Genomic DNA, 12,500 nt, shown 5'->3' with positions numbered 1-12,500 from the left:
TGGCATAACTCCATGTCAGCCGTTTCTACAGGGGGGAAATAAGGATGAAAAAAAAAAAAAAAAAAAAAAAAAAAAAAAAAAAAAAAAAAAATTATTACCCAAATATTTCTGGGTTCTAAAAAAATACAAACAAACAAAATTCACCATCAAAAAGATGCAACATAAATCTCCAACATCTCGACCAGCGCCTCTTCCGCCATCAACCCTTCACCACCGACTCCAATCACCACTAAAACAACAACAACTAAACAAACAAACAAATCAACAAGATGGACAAACAAGAACAAACAAGCAAATAACAAGAAGATGGACAAACAAGAACAAACAAACAAGCGAGGCGACGCGTCCGAAAGGCCGAGAGACTATCCGATGTCTCCGCATGGAACGTCTCCACTAGGGCTTCGGGACTCAATGAGATGCCTATTCAACATTTCAAAAATGTATTGTGCTCAATATTCTCTTCTTTTTTTAAAATAGATAAATGTCTTATTATTATTATTTTAGTCTCTTCATTCGTTCTTCGCCTCGCCTCCTTCCCTTCTCTCATCCTCTCATCCCCTCTCTCTCTCTCTCTCTCTCTCTCTCTCTCCTCTCTCTCTCTCTCTCTCTCTCTCTGTTTCAGACGAGCAAGCAAAGAAGTAAACAAACAAACAAATTCCTTCTCCAATCTTCGCCCCGTAGGATCAACATCCTCCTTCCTGCCTCGCGCTCCCTTCCGCCATCCTTGTAAGGTCGCCAGGTGTCCCCGGCGCAGGCACGGGGGGGGGGGGGGGGGGTAGTGGGACGGGGGAGGGAAGGGGAAGGGGAAGGAGGAGTGACAGGGGGAGGAAGAGAAGGACGGGAAGGGGAAGAGGAAGGGGGAGTAATGGGGGGAAGGGGAGGGGAAGGAGAGTGACAGGGGGAGAGGGACAGGGGAGGGGGAAGGGGATGGGAGAGAGAGAAGGGGGAGGAAGGGATTGGCGATGACGCCACGCTTCTGGACGCCTCCCTCCCTCAACTACTCCCTCCCTCCACCACTCCCACAGTCTGCTTGTTTACCTTCCGCATCCACCCCCACTCCTTACCCCCACACTCCTCGCACGAAAGACGAAGGGCGCATGGCCGGGGGCGACTGGCACGCAGAAGGCCAGGAAACCGCGCTCAAAAAAAGTCAACGTCCCCGTGCATGATCAGGCACCCAGTCAGTCTCTTGACACGGGTTCTGATGACCCTACTTATGGCACGCCCTCCTCCCTGCCCCCCCTTCCCCCCTGCCCCTCGCCTCCTACGGCCTCACACCTAGGGATTTTGTGAGTCATCGACATCCCTGACCTGAGGTGCGGTGCCCACAGCCTACAGCCAGGCGCGCTGCCAAGCCATTTGCCGTTGGAATTCCGAAAACGCGCTTCAAACACGTCCCGGATATAGGTTTATACATATATCGTATATATAAAAGTATGTATGTGCATGTATAGTGTATATGTAAGGGTAGATAGCTAGGTAGGTAGACGTAGGTGCAAGGAAGTGAGAGAGAGAGAGAGAGAGAGAGAGAGAGAGAGAGAGAGAGAGAGAGAGAGAGAGAGAGAGAGAGAGAGAGAGAGAGAGAGAGAGTGTGTGTGTGTGTGTGTGTGTGTGTGTGTGTGTGTGTGTGTGTGTGTGTGTGTGTGTGTGTGTGTGTGTGTGTAAATCCAGAGGAAGAGGGAAACAGGAGGGAAGGCAAGCGTTGGAGGGGAAATGTAATTCAAAGGCGTATGGCACCGAAGCCCGGGTGCCCCATGCAGCACACCTCCCACGAGCGCACCTGTAGGCCTACATGACGAACTCAAGGCCTCTTCCCGTTCCCCGTTCCCCCTACCCTCCCCCCCTCTGCTCCCCCTTCTCCTCCTCCGCGCCTCCGCCAAGAAGATGAAGGAGAGGGGAAAAAAGAACTAATACTCGCGGCTGATAAACTTTTACGACGTGACAATTGCCTGCCGACACTCGCTAGGTAAAGAGACGCCGACATTCCTCGTCTGTCTTGTGCGTCTCCCTACCTCTCGCTGACCCATTTTTAACCTCTTTTTATCTCGAGGACTACGCGTTGGTGTGGCGCACATACATACATACATACATACATACATACATACACACATACATACACACACACACATGCATACAAACATCCTTTCTCATAACCAAATCCCTATACCCTTCCTCTACCTGAATTATAGACAGATAAATAAATAGACATGGCAAAGACATATAGATAGATGAATAGATATACACAGATAAAACAAGTAGATATAAACTGACAGACAAGATAGAGAATGAGACAGACAGACAGACAAACCATCTGCAAATCTCCCCGGGCGAAATAAAAAGAAAGAAAGAAAAAAAGCTTCGACATACAGAGCCCGAACTCAGGATGTATGGGCGCGCGACGAACCCCTAACAAAATACTCGCAAGTCAAACACATTCTCACTCTTCTTTTTTCTCTAATTCCTCTTTTTTTTTGCCTTTCCCCCCCATCGATTCGCTTCTTTTTGCTCTTGTTGTTTCTGTCCTTTTTCCCTTTCTTCTTATCCCGCAATAACTCCGTCTTTTTTTTTTCTTTACGACGCCGCCGACAAATGTTGTTGTGACGACCCGACGCCGCCGATCGTGGCCGCGGCCGTTCTTCTTTTTTCTTCGTCTACTACTTCTTCTCTTGCTTCCTTTTTCTTTCCCCTTTCGTCATTTTCTTCTGTCTGTCCTTTCTTTTATTTTAATAATGATGATGATAGTGCTAAAAGTAATAAAATACAGAAATAAAAATAATACCAATAATGATAAACAAGAATCGTGAACTTCCACCGTTACTGGTAATGGGAGGGGGATGGGCGGGGGGGGGGGGGGGTCAAATCCAGCAGGACATCCGAATCTAATAAAACAATCGTTAGTCCCTCATAACTGACCCTCCCCTTCCCCTGCCCCCTCCCCTCCCCCTCCCGTAAGCACAACGCAAGCTTCCTGACCCCCAAGGCAACACCGCCTTCGTCATCGCCGTCGTCGGTCCCTGTGGTGAAGTCGCCGCCCTCGTCACCGTCACAGTCATTGTCGTGGGCGTGATTCCTCCTCAACCACGCCCATTCGCCCGAGGTGTTCTTCGACGGGCGTGATCCCTTTCCTTCCATCCTTAACTCAGATTTATGGCGATGACGATTTCCCGACGACGCGTCCCCCCCTCCCCCCTGCCCCGCCTCCAGCCGACCGGTGGTAGAGTACACCGAACGACGCCACGAAACGACGTCCAAACATCCCCCCCTTCCCCTTCCCCTTCCCCATCCACCCCCCCCGGTGGACGTCTCTCATTACATGTCCCCTTCGCACGTCCCTCTAAATCTCTCTTTCCTCTTCCCCTAACCCCCTCTTCTCTTCTCTTCTCTTCTCTCTCTCTCTCTCTCTCTCTCATCTCTTCTTATTTCTCTTTTTTCCATCCATCCTATCCTCCTTCGATCAATGAGGACAAGGGGAGAAGGAATAAAAGTAAGAGATAGTGGGAAACCGGGAGGGAAAAAAGACGGAAGGAGAGGGTCAGACAGGACAGAAAAAGGCGAAAGGAAAGGGGAAAAAGAAACTACGAAAAAAATACCCAAAAAGAAAACAAAAGAATATAAGAGAGAGAGAGAGAGAGAGAGAGAGAGAGAGAGAGAGAGAGAGGAGAGAGAGAGAGAGAGAGGAGAGAGAGAGAGAGAGAGAGAGAGAGAGAGAGAGAGAGTGAGGAGAGAGGAGAGAGAGAGAGAGAGAGGAAAGAGGAGGAGGAGGGAGGGAGGGAGGGAGGGAGGAGAGAGAGAGAGAGAGAGAGAGAGAGAGAGAGAGAGAGAGAGAGAGAGAGAGAGAGAGGAAATGAGGCACAAGGAGCGAGGACAAGACGCGCGTGAGGTAGCCAGCGGTAACAGGAAAAGCATGATGTTTCGCGGACGAGAGGCGCCAGGTGGCCGGAGGTAGTAAGAAGGGGGGGGGGGAGGTATGCAGGGAGGGATGCAGGGAGAAGGGAGGGATCAAGGGAAGGAGGGAAAATGGGAAGGAGGGAAAATGGGAAGGAGGGAAAATGGGATGGAGGGAAAATGGGATGGAAGGAAAATGGGAAGGAGGGAAAATGGGAAGGAGGGAAAAGGGAGGGGAAAAGGAACGAGGTGGTGGTTTTACGTGGGATATAGGAACGTAGGGAGAAATGGAAGAGATGGAGAGGAGGAGGGACGCAATGAAGAAGTGAGGAAGAGAAGGAGGGGCAGACACGGGGGCACAGGCAGGAAGATAGGGAGAGAGGTAGACAAGACAGAAGGGGGGGGGCGAAAGGAAATGAAAAACTGGGGAGATCCCTGACGCAAGTTTGAGCATGTATGAAGAGGTGCGGGTGACGAAAAAAGGAGCGGGAGGGCTGTAAAAAAGGCGACAGAAAAGGCGAGAGGAAATTAAGAGCAACAGAGAGAGAAGATGGGGGGGGAGAGGCAGGTAGGCGGGGAGCGAGGGAGGGAGGGAGAGGTAGATGATGGTGAGGGATTGTTGGAGTAAGACGAGCAAGAGTAGGAAGAGAAGGAAGATGAGTAAGATGAGTAAAAATAGGAGGACCAGGGAGAGGGGGGAGGGGGGAGGAGGAGGAAGGGGAGGAGGAGGAAGGGGAGCAGGAGGAGGCAAAACCCGGGAGGAAGTCCAGGTTGGAGGAAGTTAAAGGTCTCCAACCGGAAACGCGAGAGCAACTGGTTTACAGGGTTATGAAGGGGGCGAGGTGACGGGGCTCTGGTGTGGGGGGAGGGGGTAAGGACGGGGGAGGGGGTGGAGGGGATAGAGGCGGGGGAAGGGAAGGCGAGAATGATGGAGGAGGAGGAGGAGGAGGAGCAGGAGGATAGCACTGGCCTGAGGGAAGAATAAAGGGAAGAGAACACTAAAGACATGTCTAAAAAAAAAATAAAAAAATAAAGAGGATTTATACATTTCAAAGGTTCCATCGCTGTGTACATACATACATACATACACACACATGTAAAACCCCTAACCCTCCCCTACACACAGGAAAAAAAGCAAAAAATGACACCATCCTCGCCTCGTGTGTGTGTCTGCGCCAGCCTGTCCATCCCTCTCCGAAAGGGATTGAAAAAAGGGGTAACGAGAGGGAGGGGGAGGGGGGGTACAGGCCAGGGACAGGATGCTCCGGATGCTGGAATGACTGGGTTGGTAGGAAACAGGACTTGCCCGGCAGGAAAGGGGGAAGGGCACCTGGCGCAGGCATGAATGGGCGAAGAGGGAGGAGGTGATACTGATGGAGGAGGAGGAGGAGGAGGTGGAGGAGAATTAGATGGTGATGGAGGTGATTGTGGTGAAGGAGGAAGAGGGGATGGGATGGAGGGATGAAGATGGAGGAAAGGGAGTAGGTGGAGGACAGGGAGGAGGAGATGAAGGGAAAAGAAACACGATGAGTTGGTGCAAAGTTGGAGGAGGAAGAACTTCGAATAAAGGAAGTGCAGATGATAGAAAAAAAATTGACGAAAAAGAAAAACAATAAAATGAAAATCAGAAAAGAATAACGAAAATCCACCAGACACGGTGAGAGCGTGCGAGCGCCCCCCCACCCTCTCCACACCAACCCTCCAACCCATCCCCTCCCTGTGTAGGCGACGGAGCAAGCGAAGGCTGCTGCAGTCGAGGTGTTAAAGGAGAGGTTACGGCGAAGCCCACGGGACCCGGCCAGACCGTTACGTTACCCTTGCGAACAACTCCCGACGCGTAGGGCAGAACAGAACGTAACAACGAGTACGTGACGTGACAAAAAAATCTGAGAAAAAAAAAGAAAAAGAAAGAGAAAAAGAAAAAAGAAAAAGAAAAGAGAAAGGCGTGACGCTACGATAAACGCGAACGAACCCGCACGCACTTACACGCGCGCTCACGCAATCTGCCTAACAAACAAACAAACGCGCACGCAAGCATCTTGACGTGAGAAGGAGAAGAAAAACATGCAAAATCACATCAATGAATTAATAAAGTCGAATCGAAATCCCATAAATCAAAGGCCTCAAATATTATGCAATACGAGAGCAAGGTCACTCGAGCTTCACGGATATCAGAATGCAATTGCAACTGCAACAACGAGATAGGCAGTATAGGGAAATGTTGCAAGACAGAAGCGAAAGCGGGAAAGAAACCGATTGAAAGAGAAAAGTTGAATGGAAGAAAGAGAATGAAGTGAAGGTAAGGGAGGGGAAGGGGAGGGAAAGGAAAGAGAGAGGAGAGTTGAGAGATAAGTAAGTGCGAAAGTAAGAGTGGAGAAAGGGAAAGAGATATGAAAAGCAGCTAAGAGAAATATGGAAAGAGTGAGGGAGGAGGGGGAGGAAGGGAGGGAGGGAGGGAGGGAGGGAGGGAGGGAGGGAGGGAGGGAGAGAGAGAGAGAGAGAGAGAGAGAGAGAGAGAGAGAGAGAGAGAGAGAGAGAGAGAGAGAGAGAGAGAGAGAGAGAGAGAGAGAGAGAGAGAGAGAATGAGACATATGATGGGGCAGGTGGCAACTGGGGAGGGGAGGGGAGGAGAGGGGAGGGGGTGTAGCTGCGGTGTGGTAAGCTTACGACCGTAGTTCCGCTCTCCCCCCCCCTTCTCTCCCTCCCCCTCTTCCCCAATTCTTCCACATTCTCTCGTTGTCTGTCTCCGTCTATCTATCTATCTACCTACCAATCTATCTATCTACTTATATACTGCTATCGTTCCGACTGCAAAATCTATTTCAGTGCCCTTACGTTTGCCTTCCGTCCCCTTGTCTCCCCGTTGCAAAAAAAAAGAAAGAAAGAAAGGAAGAAAGAAAGAAAGAAAGATAGAGAGAAAAAAAATATATATTCTATGAAAAAACAATATACAAATTAATTAAAAGGTAAAAAAAACTGCCTACAGACCCATATATTTTTACGAGCGTCCATCTATCAATCGCCGGTCTTTAACTGACATTTAAAATCAATCACAAGAGAGTAGAGATAATTACCAGTTTAAATTATCGTCATTATTTTCTGTGTGGGTCTACAGCCGGGGAAAGGAAAAGGGAAGAGGGGAAAGGAAAGAAGCGGAAGAGAAGAGGAGAAAGGGGGAGGAGAAGGGAGAGTAGATAAGAGAAGACGAGATAAGGAGAGAGAAGGATGGAGAGAAGAGAAGAGGAGAGGGGAGAATAGGAGAGGAGAGGATTGGAGGGAAGGAGAAGAGAAAAGGAGAGTAAAGTAAAGAGGAGAGCTAGGAAGTTTCTGAATAAAACGGTGTGAATGAGTCGAGACGAGACCTTGACGGATCCTACACATACCATCCCGAACGCCCCCGCCTCTTCCTCTTCTCCCGTCTTTCCTCTCTCTCGCTTTTCTCTTTCGCTCTCTCTCTTTTTTCTTCTTTTTATCTTTCTTCTCCCTCTCCCTCTCTCTTTTATTTTTTTATCTCCCTCATTTACTCACCTCACCTTATTCGGCTCTGTTATCTGCCTGTCTCTGCTCTCCTCCTCGCCCATCCACGCACTTGCTTACTCACTCACTCACTCCGCCCATTCTTTCACCTCCGCCCATTCCCCCCGCCCACGGACACGCTTCCTGCCGCCCACGTCCCGCCCGCGCCCATATCTGCCCAGACGGAACAAAGGGCGCGCCAATTACGTATTTAACACTGAGTAACCATGCCGTTTTTTTTCCTCAATTAATTTCCTTTTTCCTGTACAGCTGATGTCTGGGGAGGGGAGGGGAGGGGATGGAGGGGAGGCAAAGAGAGGATGGAGGAAGTGAGAGAGATAAGAAGAGGGGGAAAAGGGAGGCAGGGAATGTGGTTAGGAGGGAGGGAGAAGGGAAGACAGAAAGGGGAGAGAGGGGAAAGAAAGAAAAAAATGGAAAGAGAAAGAGAGACGACGATGAAGAAGAAGAACGAGAAAAAGAAAAAAGAGGCGGCGGCGAAGTAATACAAACTGCGAAATGAAAATCAACAAAAGGGGCAATAATGATAATGATAATAATTTGGAAAATAAATAAATAAAATTAAGGAAGGCATTCACACACTACAGAAAGTCCCAACGCGTAAACCGGAGCACGAGAAAACTACCGTCGCTGCAACTTCCGGTCAATTGTTGCAACATGTCTTTGCATGTGCTCACGGATTGCTCACGCACAAGCACGCACCAGGTTGTGCGTAACAATTAGAGAGGTAGAGGTAGAGGTAGCGGTAGAGAGAGAGAGAGAGAGAGAGAGAGAGAGAGAGAGAGAGAGAGAGAGAGAGAGAGAGAGAGAGAGGAGAGAGAGAGAGAGAGAGAGAGAGAGAGAGAGAGAGAGAGAGAGAGAGAGAGAGAGTCAGGTCTTGAAACCTTTCTTTTCAATAATTCGGCCAGAAGAAGAATGGGCTTTCGCGGAGAACAAACGCTAGTAAACAACTTACTAGCACCCCCTCCCCCCTTCGCACATACATTGTTCATCACAATCACACAAGAGGAACAAGGCCGAGGGCAGAGGGGAGGAGGGGAGGGTCAGGGGAGAGGGTGATGGGGAGAGGGGGAAAGGTAAGGGGAAGGGAGAGGGGGAAAGGTAAGGCGAAGGGAGAGGGGGAAAGGTAAGGCGAAGGGAGAGGGGGAAAGGTAAGGGGAAGGGAGAGGGGGAAAGGTAAGGGGGTAAGGTAAAGGGAGGGAAGAAGGGGAAAGGTAAGGGGGAGAGAGGAGGGGGGAAATATAAAGGGAGGAGAAGAGAGGTAAAGTGACCCTCACGCACCCCACCACCCTCCCTGTGTTATTCTACCACTCTCAAGACGCGCTTGAGAGTCTGGAGGAGATAGAGAAGGGAGGATCGCGAGAGGGGAGAGGGGAGGGGAGAGAGGAGGGGAGAGGGGAGGGGAGACAATGAGGGGAAGAGAGGAGAACTGCTAAGTAGAGGAGAGGGGGGGGGAGTTGCGTTTAGTGCCTCAACGTCTGGCAATTAATATCGCAAGGTTATAATGCATCTTTAACTGTGCCGAGGGAGAGGAGGGGGAGGCGGAGGGTAGAGGAAGGTAGAGCATGAGAGAAAAACGGACCGGACGGGTAAAGGAAAAAGAAAAAGGAAAAGGAAAAAAATCATAAAACATGTAGTTCGAAGAAATGAATAAATATTGCTACATTAGCCAAAGTCACATCTTGGTTATCCAGCTGCGAATTCCCGGGGATGAAGACAGGCTGGAGGAAAATCATACAAAAAAAAAGAAGTAAAGACAAGGAGTATGCACAAAAACGAAGAGGGAAGACTGAGACAAAAGTGGAAGATGATGATGATGATGAAGAAGACGAAGGCCACGCGGATCTCAGTTTTGTTTCTATTTTCTTTTCTTTTTTCAAGTTTACCGAGCGAAGAAGAAATGAATTAAGGTCGTCTCGCTCTGCTATCCAACGTGGTGACGCCAAAAAGGGGGAGGGGGAGAGGGAGAGGGAAGAGGGAGAGGGAGGGAGGGAGAGAGGCAGGGAGGGAGGGAGGGAGGGAGGGAGGGAGGGAGGGAGGGAGGGAGGGAGAGAGAGAGAGAGAGAGAGAGAGAGAGAGAGAGAGAGGGGGGAGAGAAAGTATAATAAAAAGCTAGGAAAGGGAGATCGAGGGAGAGGAGCAAGGAAAGTAGGGGGGGAGCGAGAGAGAGAGCGAGAGAGCCGGGGAGTGTCAAGAGGCTATCTCGAAGAAGGGCCTCCCGCCCCGCCCCGCCGCCCCGCCCTTCCTCCGAGACCCTTGTGTAAGCGCCGGCGAAATGGGGATCCGAGGTCGCCCATTACAGTTACATGACGTCACCTAAAGTTTTTTTTTCTAGGGGGAAGGGAAAGGTAGGGTGGGAGAGGAGACTTAGGAGAAAAGTAAAGAGGGGAAGAAAGGGAAAATGGAAGAGGGGATATGTGCTAAAAGGAGAGAGAGAGAGAGAGAGAGAGAGAGAGAGAGAGAGAGAGAGAGAGAGAGAGAGAGAGAGAGAGAGAGAGAGAGAGAGAGAGAGAGAGAGAGAGTCAAAATGGCAAGGCAAAACCCCCCAATACCCTAGCGCCACACAACACGAGAGGTGACAAAACAGGCGGCGTGACCTCGCTCACCTGTTATTACACCTGGCTGTCGTGGCCGAGGTTGCGTCATACACTCGAACTCGCGGGATGATGATGATGATGATGATGATGATGATGATGATGATGATGATGATGATGATGATGATGATGATGATGATGATGATGATGATGATGATGATGATGATGATGACGATGACGATGACGATGACAACATCGAGAAGAAGGGGAGGTGGAGGAAGAGGAGGAGGGAGAAGGAGTTGGAAGAGGAGGAGGGAGAAGGAGTTGGAAGAGGAGGATGAGGATAGAAGGCGAGGAATGCGAGTAGGCATAGGAATAAGAGTAAGATAAGGAAGCGGAAGACAAAACGGAGGAGCATAAGAATAATGTGTCTCCTCACAAACGTTAATGGACCCAACAAAGGGGAAAGGGGAGAAGAAAAAAAAGGTGAGGGGGCGAAGAGGGGAAGAGAGGGCTGAAGTGAGGACCTGAGGGGAAAGTTTCTTTTCCCTTATCACGAATGCTAAAGTCTCGCCCCCCCCCCCTCTACTCGTTCGCTCTCTCTAGTTGTCAGTCCCACAAAGAAGGGGGAATAAGAAGAAAGGGAATGAATGAATGGATATAGGAATAGAGGGAGAGGGAGGGGGAGGGGGAGGGGGAGGGATAGGGAGAGAGGTAGGGGGAGGGAGAGGGAGAGGGAGAGGGGTAGGAGTAGAGAGAGTAGAGAGAGGGGGGGGGGGAGAGAGAGAGAGAGAGAGAGAGAGAGAGAGAGAGAGAGAGAGAGAGAGAGAGAGAGAGAGAGAGAGAGAGAGAGAGAGAGAGAGAGAGAGAGAGAGAGAAACAGCGCCTATGCAAAGCAGACAAGAGGAAGTAACCCTCCTTCGTAATTCACTTCTACCCCCCCCCCTTCCCCGCGTGCTAAGATAAAGGGGAAGTTACTGTCTTAAGGATGAGGACGGGGGGAAGAGGAAGAGGAAGAGGAAGAGGAAGAGGAGGAGGAGAAGGAGGAGGGAAATAAAGGAATGGGAGGAGTGGGAGAGAGAGATAAGGATAATGATAAGATTAGGATAAGGAATGGACTGGAGTAATAGGAGGGATGGGGGGGGGAGGAGGAGGAGGAGGAGGAGGAGGAGGAGGAGGAGGAGGAAGATGAGGGGGAGAAGGAGGAGGAAGACGAAGAGGAGGAGGAGGAAGACGAAGAGGAGGAGGAAGGGTGGGAGAGAGAGGCAAGGAGGAAGGGTGGGGGAGGGAGGGAAGGAGGAAGGGTGGGGGAGAGAGAAGGAGCAACGGTAGGGAGGAAGGGAGGGGAGGAGGAGGAGGAGGAGGAGGAGGAGGAGGAGGAGGAGGAGGAGGAGGAGGAGGAGGAGGAGGAGGAGGAGGAGGAGGAGGAGGAGGAGGAGGAGGAGGAGGAGGAGGAGGAGGAAGGAGAGGCGGAGGGGGGAGATAGAGAAACATCCTGCTAGCAAGTGATGTGCATTGTTATATGCACGATCACTCCTTACAGCAACGCGACCACAATAAGATACAGTCTCCATCCCTCTCTCCCCTCCTCCCTTCTCTCCTTCTCCCCATTCCTTCCCTTCTTACTTTCCATCCCGCTTCCCTCTTTCTCCTTCCTTTCTTTCCCCTCTCTCTCCCCCCTCTTCGCCACACCTCCCCCATTCTCGCCGCAGTGCCGTCGCGACGCCTCTAAATAAACTCTCGTGGTTTACCATACGGGTTTACCTTCGCCCCAAATTCCAAGAGCGTGAACTCCCGAGAAAAAGGGGGTGAGGGGGGGGGGCGAAGGGGAGGGGTAAATGATGAGGGGAAAATGAGGAATGGGAGGGGGAGGAGAAGGGATGGGGATATGTGAATGAGGGAGGAGGGGTAAATGGGGAGGGAGCGAAAGGGAGGAGAGAAAAATGAGAAGGATCGAAGAGAAAGGAATACAAGGAGAGCAAAAGGAGAACATTGAAAGGAAGAAGAAACGCAGATGATGATAAATGAAGGAATGAAAGACGAGAGGGATAGAAGGCAAAAAGAAAATAAAAAGCAGACGAACAAAAGGTAACAATTTGAAAACATATCAAAAGTAGGGAAACGAAAAAAACAAAACAAAACACAAAACGAAATACTCTACAAAAAGGAGAGAGAGGGAAAAACACTATGGAAAGAGGAGAAAGGATTAAATACCACTCACGGCAGCCATTCCGTGTGTATTAAGCCCCAAATGCCATCACGCAAGGTAGACTTAATCAACTTGTCACCTTCACGAGACAGTACTGTCGGCTCAAGGTCACAATAAATGAATGAATGAATGAATGAATGAATGAAAGAATAATAGGAAGGGAACAAGAAATGAATGGCCAAAGAAAATAATAAAGAAAGGGCTGAAGAAGATATCAAAACGAAAAAAGACATACATACAAAGAAACTAAGGGAGGTACAGATTATAAGGCAATAACAAACAGGGGGGGGGGGGTTAGAGTACTCGCCAACAAGACAACGAACATCCAGCCACAATTT

The 12,500-nt window shown here is 50.0% G+C and overlaps 1 protein-coding gene across 4 annotated transcripts in view; it reads right to left on the bottom strand.

The window, feature by feature from the left end:
- The window catches only part of LOC119596111 (protein spitz-like), an 81,216-nt gene that overhangs the window by 17,126 nt on the left and 51,590 nt on the right, over positions 1-12,500 (bottom strand). The gene's annotated exons all lie outside the window — the stretch shown is intronic.

This window comes from Penaeus monodon, chromosome 37, assembly GCF_015228065.2.
Source record: "Penaeus monodon isolate SGIC_2016 chromosome 37, NSTDA_Pmon_1, whole genome shotgun sequence".
Taxonomy (NCBI): Eukaryota; Metazoa; Arthropoda; class Malacostraca; order Decapoda; family Penaeidae; genus Penaeus; species Penaeus monodon.
Note: the sequence above shows the minus strand (reverse complement) of the source record. Positions and strands in the feature narration are given on the sequence as shown.